The 16,659-nt window shown below is 33.7% G+C and overlaps 1 protein-coding gene across 2 annotated transcripts in view; it reads left to right on the top strand.

The window, feature by feature from the left end:
- Nucleotides 1–2,479: 2,479 nt before the first annotated feature.
- LOC105424326 (uncharacterized) overlaps nucleotides 2,480–16,659 on the top strand; it is a 36,993-nt gene continuing 22,813 nt past the window's right edge. The window contains exon 1 of one of the 2 annotated variants that reach the window (XM_011634496.3): nucleotides 2,480–3,592. The gene's annotated coding sequence lies outside the window, so the exon portion shown is untranslated. The remainder of the gene's footprint in view (nucleotides 3,593–16,659) is intronic. The other variant, XM_011634497.3, reaches the window with a different exon arrangement.

The following is a 16,659-nucleotide window of genomic DNA, read 5'->3' as shown; positions in this document are numbered from 1 at the left end:
GCTATTTATGCGCGCCCGATGTTATTATTCGCTGCCATGTAAGAACAGAGCTGTATTACATTTCTCTAAATTGTAGTAAATTGTATACAACGGGCGTACATATTCGAAAATCGCTATTTGTTTGCCGTGATTTTGCAGTTGTAGAATGTGGCAACCTTCATCCGCGTTACTGCAATGGCATCGCCATATACACAGGCTCAATGCGCAAACTCATGCATACAAATTTACACACATGCACACTCATATATATACACACACACACACACACACACACACACACACACACACACACACACACACACACACACACACACATACACTCAGTATGCGTACGCATACAAGAAAACATTGATGTTGGTCGCGGATGTGCTTTCGTAGCACATGGATACTGTCAGATTAAATCCACAACATAACTGAGTAAAGACACGTGGCACGACAACGCGACCACAACCTCGGCATCTCATTAAGAAAATCGATATCACTTTAATTATCACACGCAAGTAGCGGAGACGGGCATCGAACGTAAACGCATAATTATCTAAATAAAATACATATACGATTGAAATTACGAACTGAAAGTTTAATTAAAAATTACTCGTATTTACATGTATGTACGCATCAATACTACATGCATTTACATGTTCCAATTAATATTTGATTCAGCAGCAATACTTCAATTGGATAGACTTATTTTGTTTCAGGTGCATGCAAAAAAATCGCATGCCAATTTGTTAACAATTCATAATTAATTTTAATTTAAAGTTCGTTTTCGACGGTCGATCAAAATTCACGGAAGAGTTCGGTTTCCTGAATCGAAATGCGGAAATTGATTTGAGAATACCGCAAAATGCATGCAGATACACAAAAGCTATAGTAATAACAAGCGAATTTTGTACGCAAAATACGCTTTATTCATAAACGATGTATAATATGCATTCAATCGAATTCACCATTTAAGCGCTGTATTTTCAATCGTTACATATTATTATTATTATTATTATTATTATTATTATTATCACGTATTATCAGGAAAAATACATAAAAATATATTACATAGACGTTAAAATTTATCTATTTTATATGCGGCTTAGAGGTGTCAGGGATTTATCACACGGATTTAAAAACACGTTATAATGTTGCGGTACGTAATATTAAATTATTTACAAAATAATTGAAAAGCGCGCACAGTAGCTCGTTTTATTTCATCGTAATCGGAATGCACATACATTTGCATGCTCGCACACAGCTCCATACTTATGAGCTTTCCGCATTCACTTTGATGAGTGTGTCCGCCTGCATTCTTAACCGAGCTTAACGTAACCTATTTCCGGCTGGCGCAACTTCCTTGCAATTAACTGAACTGCATCTCGGCGACATTACATCTCTTTAAGAAAGAATTTCCGCCTAAGTAAATTTTCCTTGTTGATATTATTCAAATCGTTACTCTAAATTTTCATTCGGCGTGATTTACTACAAAATTTCGCTAAAAAAATTCTGAATTTCCGGATTCGTGTTTTCATATTTTTTATGGACCATAGGGATTGAGAGTATTTGTATGCGATCTCTCTCTCTCTCTCTCTCTCTCTCTCTCTCTCTCTCTCTCTCTCTTTCTCTCCCTCCCTCCTAAATTTATCATAATCGATCGGTCAAATTTCTTTTCTCGAAGGCCCCATAGGGATTATTCTTTTAATAAAAATGGAGAATACCTGAGGAATCCTCAGAGATTTACTCAGATTCATGAAACGCAACTTGATTAATTACCATCCCCGAAGAGTATGTTTATCGAATTCTACGAAATTTGAAAGCAAGGTCTCTCACAGATTATTTGTGACTGATGGGATTTTGGATAGCTTTAACGGAATTAATATGCAAGACCATCAATCTCTCTGTACTGTATTTGTCTTTGTACACGACTGTCGTACTGTCATGGGATTAAAATTTTTATTAATATAGTTTTGAATAGATTACATATTTCGGTTAACTTACCAAATATATGTATTATTGATCAAGAAAGAATTCATCTATTTTGAATCAAATAGAAAAAGCATAAATTCGGGACAATATTTCTAATTAATTTTTAAACTTTATTTATTAATTATATTTTTGCAAATGTAGTTATTAATTTATCTCTAAAAAGTTTGACTTATTCAAATCGTAGGACACGCTCTAATATTACTATAAAATCAAAATGTATGCTCTGCGTATGTTCATACGTTACATGTTATAAATATATAAATATATATAAAAAAATAACGTAAACTGGAAGACTTTATACAAAAAAAAAAACTGGAACGTGTTCGCGATCATTTTATCAAAAATTTGCAAAACCTGCAACTTTCGTAAATACATTTTTTTACAAAAAGAATAAATCCTTGTACATTTGATCGCCAGTCCGCCGTCGTTTTTCTAAGCTTTTCACCAAAATCTCGTCTTATATGTCTACAATGGCACATGCGCGGATAAGGAGACGCGGGAGGTAGCCGCGTTTTCGGTCAGTCGGCCGAGAGCCGTCGAGAAACTCGAGTTGTATGCGAATTTTAGTGTCGTCCGCGATACGCGCACGAGGTTTCGGAAATCATTGTTGAAAGTTAACAGAAATTACGTCCGATTCACTTAGAAAGCATAACACTTCCGTGCTACGAAATGCATCGATCGCTGTAAATGTCGATGACCAAACGCAGAACTGACGGGCGAGACTTTCTCTGTCTCTGACTGGTCAAAATGGGAACTTCGGTCAAACATACTGACGCAATGATGGTCTCAAATCTTTTCCACGCAAAAAATTTGCATGTGGAAATGAGACGTCGTATACAATCATGATTAATTGCAACTTAAACCGAGAAAAGGCTCTGGAGGTTCTGACAGTTCGGTCGTGCGAAAGAATCCAAAGAAAAACGTGACTCGACTGATAGAGCCCGCGAGACCGCGACGAACTTGGGGGTTACTAGTGAATTTCCGGGGATATATTGGTGTGCTAGTGACAAAGAAAAATCGATCTTTGTGTCTAAGTGTCTTCAACTCCGACTTGTGTAGACCGATAGGAAATATACGTATTTAAATCACAACCGAACGATGTGCTTGACGAAAATATAATTAATAAAACTATTAAAAATATTACGTGCTGTTCACACAAAAAGATTAATAATTCTTGATTTTTTATTGATTGAATTTATTAAAGTTATTTAAAAATTAACCAATTCTTTTTGGTTATTTATTTATGTTTTCAATTAAAATTTCACCGACTATATTTGAGAGAATGAGAGAAGACCTCGAACTATCAGAAATTCTATGAAGATCGCCCCCAAATTTGATACCAAGGCACTCTAATGTATTTAACTACGAAGTTACTGTACTGACGACGTATAAAACATGACACGTCAAACTGCCGAATGTGTGTTCGGTGAAGGATTCAGTCTCGCGGAAGTTAGTATGCACGAAGGTTAATGTTCCTGTCTCTCCAACTAGAACGACGAGGAGGAACACACGAAGTTAGCCAAGCATGAACAAGGGAAGATCCGGTGCGACGGCCACCCGGAAAATTTTCATAGAGCTCATACCACAAGGCTATCACGTCCAATAAATTAATTTCTAGGTACGTTGATTGTGGTGGTCTGCCGACTGACATTGCACATGTAGAATTAATTCTAGTATCTTCGGTATCTGCCTAGAATATTTTACATCTATATACGGGTTACACGTGGGCATAATACATATGGACATAATGCAATGTAAAATAACTGTTAATCGACTGTTGCGGTGATATCAACGTCAACATTAATTACAGGAAATTAATATTGTGTGTTTACAATTGTAAATTCACAGGTTACCATTATCTAAAAAATATCACACGTATTTTGATATCTCTATTAGTTGTAGTGCATTATTTACTTATCAAGATATATTTTATTAATATTATATATATATATATATATATATATATATATATATATATATCTCAAAATTAAATTAAAATATAATTTTACGATTATACAAGGCATAGAAGAGAAAAAAGAAAATTATATTTTTAAAATAGTACAAATTATCTTTAGATCCGATTTATGAAATTTAAATCACATCTTTTGTTATTTGTTGTGGGTATTAGCGTACATTGATATATTAATTAAGCCTTTTAAATGCGCATCTCCACAAAACTTGGCAAAATTATTGGCCGTCTTTGTATGCACGTCGCGACGGACATGTATTTACGTAACTTTCTGTTTAACTCGTTATCCAAAAACTCTGCCAATTGTACGAGTTTCTGTTCACATTTCACAGTGTGAACGTATCGACTTTCGATACCCGCGCCCATTGCTGATTCACAACTGTAAATGGTTCCGACGGGGCCTCGCTTCTTGCAGCATTATCCCATGTCACATGCTATGACGCTTAATAAGCGAGATATTGAGACGTTGGATCGTTTCCAGATGGAAAAATTGCTCTTTCATTTCGAGGGATTATTTCTGCCCCGTTAAAAGTCAAATTGTTTTCCTCAATAATGCGTAAGCGCGCCGTTCGTGATTTTATTTATATATTTTATATATTTTATATAAAATATATTATCCTATATATTTTCCTAAAAATGCGCGCACAAAAATGTCGAGTCACGCAATACACATTTCGCCAAATCAGCACAATGCGAATGGCGTATTCAACGTACTGTAAACAGGAATTTCGTATAAAACGAGTCTAAGTCTTTTTATCCGCTTCTGTCGGATAGTATCCAATGCTCTTTGCCGAGAAAGGATTGCCCATTACCTGGTGTCATTATAATGATACTATTACGTTTAATTAAAGCAGCTAATTCCAGGAAAGTAATGCTGAGTGCATCACTCCTTACATTTTTCATGCCCCGTTACTCGATATCGGGACTTTAATGGAGAGTATTTATATCAAAGACGGGCACGTGGCAGAGAAAAGTTCCGTCTGGTGAACTTCTCCTCGAAAAATCGAGTCTAATCACGAGGGTCACCCTCGCGACGAGAATTAAGTGGCGGTCCAAAACGGGACTGGCATGTCGATGGATGATATTCAATTTACTTTGCAACGCGCCGTTGATTTGTAGCGCGTGCGATTTGCATTGACGACAGAAAAAAATTTGGCAAGAGATTCCCGGCTAAATAAAAACAAACTAGATTTAAAGAACCAACAGGAACAAAAGAAACAAAAAAAAAATTGAAAAACATAGAAAAATAATGGACCTCTTTTTTTTCTTGTTTTAATCCCTTCGACATGCTACTACGATGTAGGCGATATATTTTAACGCGACATTTCTCTCAATCATGTTTACGAGCTCGAAATGCTTCACGTGGCACTTATAGTGCGAAGAAAATGGATTTTGCCAACGTACCTAGATATGCGTCTATTATAACAGAATAATTAACAAGAAAGTGTAATAATAAAAATTTCACGCTTACGCAATTGGAAATTTAATGTTAATTTTGTGTCCTCGATCACTAAAAATATTAATTATAAATTGTCAGAGTTAACGGCGGTATTATGGCCACATAAATTCGCAACACACATACAGATACATCCGGGCACATGGAAATTAGCTCAACGGCCTAATTTAGATGTACCCGGGCTTACCTAGCTTTGTCTAAATATCATTTATTCTGATAAATATATCACACAAATTTCGCGATAACGCAAATATAATTTATGTCTATTTGTTAAAAATAACGTATAAGATATCTCGAGATTTCATGTTCGTGTCAAATTATCGCGCGATTTATATTTCAGTAAATACGTGAGAAATAATGAGACATTATATGTTGTACCCCAAAAACAAAGTATATGCTGACAAAAAACAAAAGAAATGGAATCTAAAAGTAGTTAAAAAAACTAAATTGAATCGTGATTGCGATACAGTCTCTCTCGATGCATGAAGCGGCGGTGGCTTGATTGCAAGGCGATTTTTTTTTGCTTTCATGCTGCGCAGCTGAAACTTTCATAGAAAAGCAAACACGTTTACCCGGATTCGTCCAAAAGGCATCGAATCGACCGGGGCGGATGGTAGAATTGCCCATATTTGTTGAGGAGGAACGATATGATGGCTTGCGGGTACGATACTCCAGAAATCAAGATTCAAGTTTCGTGTCTCGTTAACCTCGTGACCTCTTCACGATCAATTTGAGATGAAATTTCATCCGTACGACAGCAGAAACTCAAGAAAAATGAATACAAGATATCACGATATTGCATTGACATGAAAAATGAAAAAAAATCTGAAGAACGTTCGAAGTTACTATGTCATCTTCTCATGAGTGGACAGAATTACATACAAAATAGATTTGCATACCTCCTCGTTAAACCTTCGTTATCGTTTAAAAACATTTCATATTAATTAATGAAAATTATTAACAAATGTATTTTACGTGTAATACGTAATAAATAAAAAAAATTTCGTGCTTTGCAAAAAAAGTTAATAATGTAAGGATACTGCAGTACCCTAGACAAAATTTAAAAAAAAAAGAAAAGCAAAAATTTTACATGCATAAAACTATTTTTTACGTTAATCTGAATGTATATAAAGATAAAGTGCAATATATATATATATATATATATATATATATATATATATATAATGTACGTTTCCACGGAACAGCACTTTTTGGCAATGTTGATGGCTTTCTTTTTGTTACCTTTGTTACTGCATATTACTCTTTATTTTAACCTTTATTTTAGCTCTTTATTTTAGTTCAGTGCTGCAAGTAGTAAAACTTTTATTGCGCTACGTTGCTCTTATTCCCATGTAACATTCGTACTTTTCCAAAACGATAAATTTATTTAAAAATAAAATTATGAAAATAGAAAACGTTGTAATTCAATTTATGTTCCTACATACGAATACATATGTATATTAAATTTATTCAGCCTAGATTTTACATTACAATTCTGGGACCACGTGAATATCCGAAATCAATTATAACTTAATAAATACCTACGAGTTTATTGCAGCGAAAAATGATAGACTGTAGTAGAGAGAAGTCTATTATAATACTTGCAAAAATTGAATATTCATAAGTAAAGTATGTTAAAATTTCTCAGAATAATTATGTATACACGCAAACCGTGATTCATCCTCTTCGCGATCTCGTCTTAAGGAAAAGTATTCCTGTTCATTAGCAAAATGAGCTCTCATCTGCGAAATAGTTCATTAAAGTACTTGTATATAATGAAGCCACGCAATTTGAAGTAAAATAATTTGCAAGAATTACTCGTACCACCATAATTTCGCTATACATAGTGTGTGTGTGTGTGTGTGTGTGTGTGTGTGTCTTATATGCTACTACTAAAAAATATAATAAAGTATTGAAGTATTTAAAAAAATAAGATTCAAAATATTACAATAATTAACGTGTCGATAACAACGTATGTTATTTTCGACTAAAAGTTTAACAATTTTAAAAAAGATAAAACTGTGATAATTACGCTCTATTCGTTGAAGGAAAGGATTCTTTTGATTTATAAATTTATGTCTATTTGATATTACTTGAAAATTCGTATTCTCGACTGATCACATTCAACTGGCGGTGAAGCGTGTTTTCACCGCGAAGATTTTCCTCCTACGACGCATTTTACCGGACCATCTTTTAGATGAATCTCCCGACCTGTTTCACGTCGTGGATCAAACGTTCAAACGGAATTCCCTCGCAGAGCGAGTAAGGCGGTAGAATGTTTTGTACAAATTACAATATAACCCTTTCGCGAGTACTAGTACTAGAAAGCAGGCGTGGAATTGCTATGCATTTTCCGCGGTTGATGGTTGCCGGGGCGTCCAAAGTGCGAACGTAATCAAACGGAATTAGGTAAGAATCCTCTTTAACCTGCTCGCTGAGCAACCCTCGAACTTGAGCAACAGCATCCTGAAGTATCTACATCGCGATAGAAGTAAAAAGTTTAACAACCGCCACTCTTGCTACCGTCGAGATACTCGCGAAGTTTGCGCGCGTAGGTTCGCAAGAGCAATCGAAGGCACGCTTGAACAATCTTTCTCCACTTAATTCTCAGCTGGTAGATAGTTGCGCTATGAACACTGGCGTTCAATAAAAACATTGTTCTCTAAACAACTTCAATTATCTCAATATTTTTCTGGAACTTCTATTTCTCGATATAAAAACTTCATTATGCGCAAAGTTTTCGTTCGATTCAAAATCGATGTGTGCAATTTGTTACAACGCCCTCTTAAACAAAAGATAAATGTTCTTCCTGCGCTGTTTTCTAACAGGAATTGATATGAGTTAATAGAGTCAGTTACCAGAGGCCATGGAGGATAATATGATATGCAATTACCCAGGTTACGCAATTGTACGTACTCCTCCGGTGGTCCTTCCGTACTCTGGGAAAGTTGAAACATATCTCTGACCCGATCTTTAAAACTACACGATTCCCACAAACGGAAATGGTTTAGTGCAACCTAAAATATTCCTATAACAGGCTAAACGAGAACTTTGGAACTAAATCAGTATTATCAGTAGGGAAACCCGGAGCACAGTTAGTTTTAAACTAATTTTAAACATATTAAAAATAAATAAATCAATTCTTATACTAAAATATTCTTTGGAATATCTACTATAAGAAAAGCATGCATTAAAAAGTATAAAATAATTAATAACATAAATAACATATAGAAATATACGTATACATTTACTTATTTGTAAAATTATACGTTAACGAAAAAAAAAATGGGATTTATCCATTTTCCTACATAGAAATAAAAATATACAAGACAGGTTGTGTGTGTATGCACGCATTAGAAATTTTTGTAAAAGAAATTGAAGAACCATGGAAATAAAGTTGTCGCTATAATACGAACATTACGGTTTTTTTTTCATCGTAATGTTCTAAGAGATGAACTTTTCGGAGCCAATACTGGTCCCTTTGCTCCTCTTTGCCGCGTTCTCTTTGCTTCTCTCTTTTGGTACGACACGCCTTTATCCTCTGACACGTCCGAAAAGTAGACCATCGAAGGGTCTTGTTCCGCTTCCCAGTTCCCAGTAACGACATAGAATTTATCGGGCAGAAAGGAGGGTGATATCCATTTACGGAAGGAGTGAGGAGGAAGAAGGAGCAATATCGAAGGCATTACAATATTTAAAGTAGGGAAACGAAACAAGGATTCTCCACCCTGAACATGCGCTAATAGCGAATGTCGCACCTGCGACTTTCCCCGTAAGAGTAAGCGCTAAAATTAATTACACTTAAGACTTTGAAGCTAAAGCATTATCACTAAAAAAAAAAAAAAAAAAAAAAAAAAAAAACTATTACAATCTACAATTCCTCTTAATTCAACGTAAATTTAATAATTTCGAATATTTAGATTAATTAAAGAAATTTTATTACGATATGACATCTTATTAGAAATAATCAATCATATAATTAAATTTTTATTTTAATTATTGTAATTTAAATGGTTTAAAAATAATTTTAAATAAATGCATAAATATATACACATCCCTTTTACACATGTAAAACATTTCAATCTTGTAAATAAACGAACTATTTTTTTTATTTTGTGTTTAATATAGGAAAACTGCACTTTTGCAGACTTTATTAAGAGTTGACGGAATTTTGATGTTTTTATGTATTTTTAATACCAAAAGGGAAAGACGCGTGTCTTATTTGGGAATCTAGAGTATTCGTTTCATCAGACAAAGGTACGTTATAGCGTGCCGAGAGGTCAATCGAAATCACGGAAAGGGAAGCTCTTTGTCCCGCAAGTAGCTTTCCTTTAGACATGCTATTTCCTTCGGTTGTCGTCGCTTCATCTCGATTTACATTAAAATTCGAAGTAGTTCCGACAATGAAACTGAATCCCCCGTTCCTGCGCCATTCCCTCAAATTATACCAGACGTTTATTTAATTAATGATTCTTATACAAATGTGTTTATTACAATTACATCGCGCTGTTAAATTAAACATTCATTAAACATCCAATAACATTTTCAAATTAATTTCAATAAATAGATTATAATGTTAAATAATGTTAAATATCTTCATTTTAAATGCGGCTGCTCAGCGAGACGTAATGTAGCAATTAATTTTTATTATTCGAGGAATTTTATAAAAAAGTTCAGAAAAATATATAATTTATAAAAATATAAATTTGTAAATAATTTACAATTTATATTTATTATAATTATAATCGTGTGTGACTTTGAATATTTGAAAAACTATGCAGACGCTTGAAAAAGCGTTTTTTTCTATATTTCTACGAAATTCTATATCCATTTTAATATAGAGTTGCACAAAATAAACTTATATGCATAAGAATATCTTGATAAGTTAAAAGAACCCATTGTGCTTTCTACCGCAAGACTATTAAAATTCTAATGCAACGGTATTTCCCTAGAATAAAGATAAATTGTGCTCGTGAGAAGTTCACATTTTAGATTGCAGCTTTCGCTACAAAGATACGAAGTAGCAACGTCATTATTGTCGCATCAAATGATCAATGATAACGTTACCGCAGTAATAACACTCCATTGTGCAGTAGTCAATATCATTTCGTAAACTACCTTCCAACGAAGTACTGCTAGCAAGTACAGCAAATGATAGATAATACGCCAAGTCGGACGGCGATGTCGATAATAGCGGAAAGAGAGCAGAGATCGTAAAATGCGATGACCAAGTGCAATGTGGAAGAAACCAGAATAGCTCTCGGTCGGACGAGAGACAGAAACGACGAGAATCGGATGGATTGCACGGGAACGACAAACAGATAAATGAAACCGTTCGTCGGCTATTATGCGGCGGTTCGTTTCACGCATACGGTGTCACCTATTCCGCTTTCGGTGCCGTTTCTCTATTTTGCATAGAGAAGAACCATTCCGCGAGTAAAACCTGTTGTATCTTTAATAAAGGAGCAAAAAGGAGAGCAACAACTTTTTACACTTAGGCGGTCCACAACAAATCTTTTTAGCTATTTTTTACGAGCTTTGCAAGCTTTTTAGCCATTTTAAGGAGAAAAAAAAAGAAGATATGTTTGAAGTGTAAAATAAAACTGTTATAAAACGGACCATATAAAACGAAAATATTAATAAAGATAGTAAACAATAACAATGATACATTTTTTTCTAAGTAAAATTGTTATATTGGGAAATCGTAAACTATTTGTCATAAATAATATTTCGTGTGAATTAAATAAAACTACATGAACGTTGCTTTCCACATCGTATCACGTTTTCCAGCGAAAATTCTATTTTCGAATGCAGAGGCCAAAAAAATAGCGAGGTGTTCTATCTAAAAGCGTCAATTTAAAAAAAGTGCAATGATATCGAAACGTGCGATCGTTCTAAAGAATTAACCGTTTATTTCGTACCCTCTGATATCGCTAATATAACAATCGCTAATATAACAGAATTTTCGCTGCAAAATGTGATAGCCAACGATGTGAAAAGCAACGTTCATGTAGTTTTATTTAATTCACACGAAATATTATTTATGACAAATAGTTTACGATTTCCCTATATAACAATTTTACTTTAAAAAAATGTATCTTTACTATTTGATAAAAAAGGAAGTAAAAAAAAATTTTTTTACGTGCATAATATGACGTAATAATTTCGTATATTACGGCAAATATGGAAAATACGGGCGTTTGCTAACTCTACGTGAACGAGTTAAATTCGAATAATTCACGTTAAATTAAAGCCGGTGTTAAATGTCGAATTGAGGACCGTCCGTCAAATTTGACGTAAAAAAATCTTTACAAATTTACAACTCGATAATGGATTAATGCCGCGGGCGACTGCAATATTGGAGAATAACCAGATCAACAGGAAACCATATTTCCATATTTCTCAAACCGCAAACAAGCAGAATTATTAAATTACACAATCGCCAATATTATACTATACGAAAATCACAATTTGTGCCTATTTAGCTCTTGTATGTATTTCCAAGATGAAAGTTTCTCAAACTTCGACAGCAGGCACTTCAGCACTTTGTTATAACGAAGGAAAAGTCACAGAAACTTTCTTCTCAACTATTTATGAGAATTTCACTTGATATTGCACCTTGGGTGTGAATGACAAATATTGATCCTGATTTTAAAACTAAGGTAAAAAGACATACGAATAGTAGAATGAAGTGATACTTGTTTTATTTTAATCACGTCACATGACAAGATCGATATAATTCTTTTATAAATTTCAATTAACTTCAAATTCTTTTTCAAAATTTACGAATGTTAAATCCAATTCGCATCACGATGCAAATAGCTAAGAAAACCCTTAAGGGAGATCGCAAATTGTTTCCAGCATCTACTTTGGATCGCGGAATATCTTTCGAGAGGTAAAGCTTCGACGTTGTGAGAAAAAGATGAGAACCTAGTGGGAACAAAGGGTAAAAGGGAAGTCCGCTGAATTTCGAGGATGTTCGAATACGATGTGAATCTCTGATCTGAACTCGTTCCGCGATCTCTGTCGTATAATTTATCAAATGTGTCTATTCAAGAAATAATTTGTCAAAATTCTTGAAAAATATACATAAATTTCGTGATTATTATTTTCTAAAAAAATTGAATTTAACAGAATCCACGTGACAGAATAAAATTACCATGCCCTCACAATCTAGAAAAATTTAAATATTTTTTAGAATCTTTTGCCAGAATTTGATACTACTTTTAAGAAATTTATTTCGTATTAAGATACAAAATACTGATTCGAGATCATCCAAATACATATTATGATATAAGCTTGGATTTGCATCCCTAGTCATTCTACATATTTTGTTGGTAACGACATGTGGGTCTCACAAAGAGGATTTTGTAAAAATTATATTATAGTCACACATTTATATAAAGATATTCTCATTCATAATTCTATGATATAACTTGATATTCTTTCGGAGTACACTCGAGCGCAAAAAATAGTAATCCATGTACCGTAGTACAACAGGTGGACAGATCATTTTTACGACATGTTCTTGCTAACATGCAGTAACGACTATTTATCGAGTTCTTCGATGATAAATAATACGCGCCATATAACGCAACATGACAATTCCACATGTGTGTTGTATCGTGACGACAGTGTCCGACATTTCTTTTTTTCTGCGATACCCACATTTCCCAGAAAGAGAAAAGTTTTCTCCGAAAAAAGATACAATCCCCTGGATCAGACTTTTGATAGCAAAACCCCTCCGGCAAGAAAAGAAACTTCTGCGTATTCTCAATATTAATCTGAATATATAAATTTGCTGACTAAGCTAAACTCAAGTATAGTAGAAGCTTTATATTAGTGAAAGATGCATTTCTCAAAATTATCGCAAAAAAAAAATTAAAATAAAATGTACAAGAAGAAAATATTTTTCACGTACATTTCCTTCTTATTTTAAAAATAGAATTTAAGAATTAATTTTGATTTCAAGTTTACTTTAAGATAGAAATATTAAAAATTTAGTTTTTTTTCTTTATTATCCGATATTATTTTATCTTGCAGCAAATAAACAAATTTTGGAATAATCGAAACAAAATATTTTTTAGATATCACAAATATAAAACAGTATATGAATATTAAATACGTGAATATAAAATTTCTATTGTGTATCGGTGTAATAAATTATAACATACAATGTTAATAGAAAATCCATACTCAACGATTTATAAATGTTATTATGATTCTTAATGAGTCAATCTTAGTGACATTATGTTATAAATACTTTCAAACTTCTACCACACGCGTACTACATTCTCCAACTCACATTGTTCAGCTTTAGGAATGCTTTTTGAAAGTTATCGAAAGTTTCTGTCGTAAATCATAGGGTCCGTATATGAGATTGTACATTGCGAAACAGTCATCGCCTCTACGAGCAAGAATTTTACTCGTAACCGCAACCATATAGCTATATACTAAAAGATTAAAGCCCGCACATGTTTGCAGCAGCGTATCGTTTTTTTATTTTATTACGTGAATATGTAAAATAAATAGAATAACAATAAAAAGAGAAATATCCTCACTTTTCTGTCTATACTAATATTTAAATAAAGATTACATTATTATTTAATTTTATAGCCATGTAAATGGAACTTATATATCAAAACGCAGTGAAATGCTCGCTTCCAGAATGTAAGGACATATCAACTTTAATCAACATATCTCGGTGAAGGCATTTTCGTTTATTCGCAGCACAAGTGTTTCATGTTTCCCCCCCCGCGCGCCCTTCGCGCTCCTTATCCTTCTTTTAATCTCTTGACTTTCGCACTCAAACCCTCGGTGTTCGTTCTGCATTCGTCAATATTTCCCGCTCCTATTCACGTATACCCACGCCTTTGCCCGGTGTCTGGCGAATTATAATTAGTGAGCGATATGACGTACAACTGCATTTTATGCGCAGGACCTCCGGAAGTATATACTTGCACTAGTTGATATTCTATTGTTGTGAAATCACGGGAAAACGAGAGAATCTATTCTCACTCTTCTCATAAACGCTTTGTAGCACTTTAATTATTTCTTGGCGTTTTAATTATGTCAGCGTCAATTTATGGCAGCGTCAATTAATCAACTGCGTTTAATTCACTTCCCATTTTCTATTTATTAAACAAAGATAATTAAAGAATACAAGTTTAGCTCTCTGCTATATAATTTATAAAAACGGAACAATAAAAAGTTCTTTATTTATATCTTCTATTTGCAGAAGAATAAAATATCGTTAAATGCAGTTAACGAATGTCCAATTTGATGCAGCTCTTCTATTTAAAAATTATAAAATTTAGACTTCACATTTACATACAAGTTTGCATGAAATTTTAAAAGCTCTCTGTGTATTTCTTTCTTTCAGAAATTAAAAGAAAAATTTTAAATTGGATGATTAAAAGATGTTAATAAATCATACTTCACAGATGTAGATTATCTTTTAATTAACTCACGTACACATATGCGTATATACAAACGGAATACCTTATTTATCGTATAATATAAATTTAATTTAAATTTTAATATTCAAAACTCGCGAAGAAAGCATCACGGCATGAAAATTTCCATTATTAAGGAATTATCACCTTTAAAAATTCAACAGAGGGTACACGATGAGAGTTATGCGCGAGAGAATTTTAATATTGATAAGAATATAGAATTGCTGAACAAGAGCGCGATAATTAATAAACCATCACTTAATTGTATTTAGTTAGCCGATTAAATTGAATTTGACAGGATCACATTTTCTCGTTACCACAGCTCTGGTGCGCCATCGGCTAAATCCATATTAGTGATCTGGGTTAACGAGAAGGTAATGCTGGTATTTAAGTGGACTCGCAAATGTGTATCTTCGTGTGTTAATCAAAAGAGAATTAGGAAAAGACAGTTCTATATTCATACGTGGAATTTTTTGTAGAAACAGAGTCAAAAGAGTCACGATAGTTTGTAGTCTGATAGTAATGGCGGTTCTATTCAGAATGTATTGTAATATCTTACATATAGTGAGAAAAAAATGCTGTTGATTCAACAGCATTTTTTTCTCAGTGTACAGTGAAAGAAGGAATAATATAAGGCAGTTGATCGAAACTTTAGAGAGACCTTCAGAGAAACTTCAGAAACACAAAACACTTTTGTATTTCTTTTAACGTCGCTGTGTTTTTATTCAAATGAACAACGACGTATTCCCGAGAGTAATTTCTACGATAAAGCTAGAGGAGAGTTATGTTTTAATAATGATTATACAGAGAATTAAGCGTGATAGATTTAAAGTTTCACTACATTTAACGGTACAAAATTTAGAATGAGATTTGTCCGAGTCTAAATTGAACCCTCCCATGGAAACAGGAAAGATTTCGCCGCCGGAGATATAATGTCGTTTACAGTGAAAACAAGTTTCAGAAAATCTACGAGGAAAGTCCTGAAACAGACGGGGAGAAGGATGAGAACGCGGATTTAAAAAGTGGACGGACTCTGCGAGCGAAAGTTTGATGATATTCGCTCGATTGAATCCTTTCGCGACTTGCGCACATTATGTGTATTATTTTCCAGTAATCTGTTTCTTGAAGAAGAGGAGGCTAATCTGTCTTCCAGTAAATATAATACACCGACAATGCGCATTTACATATTTTTTTCTCTTTTCATATTCATTCCTCTCGTGAAGGATATTAAATTTCGGAAAAAAAAAAAAAAAAATCGAACTCTATCCCCTTAATCGTCAGTAAACTGTGTCGTCGACGCAACATTTTATACAAAATTTTGTAAATTCTTTGGCCATAACGCGAATTCTACGTTTCTCGAAGTAAAAGTCTAAAATACATATACCATGTACCCCACGATCGACATGATTGCTCGCATTTATTAAATAACAATTTCCCTGACACGTATAGTATAATAAATGGTATAAGTAGGTATCACATGAGTTATGCGGAATTTAATACTTCCGACACGCGCATACTTGGCTGACAATATTTTCTCCGTTGGTTTATATCCAGAGCTCAACGAGAGAGTGTGAAAAATATTGCAAGTTATCCCGGAAGCAAGACGAAAAAGATACGTGCGGAAGGTAATGTCGCTTTATAAGCTTAGGAAAAATTACTACGCACGTCTGTCTACAGGTTTTTCTACGAAAGAACGACATGTACTGTATGCCGCACACATGGACTTTGTAACAGGTATCCTTTTTCGCCGGATTTCAAGCAAAATATATGGTGACTAAAAACTTCTAACTGCATCATGAGATATA

This window comes from Pogonomyrmex barbatus, unplaced genomic scaffold (genome assembly GCF_055798465.1).
Source record: "Pogonomyrmex barbatus isolate J1 unplaced genomic scaffold, ASM5579846v1 scaffold13, whole genome shotgun sequence".
In the NCBI taxonomy this organism is placed as follows: Eukaryota; Metazoa; Arthropoda; class Insecta; order Hymenoptera; family Formicidae; genus Pogonomyrmex; species Pogonomyrmex barbatus.
This window is presented reverse-complemented; position numbering and strand designations above follow the sequence as displayed.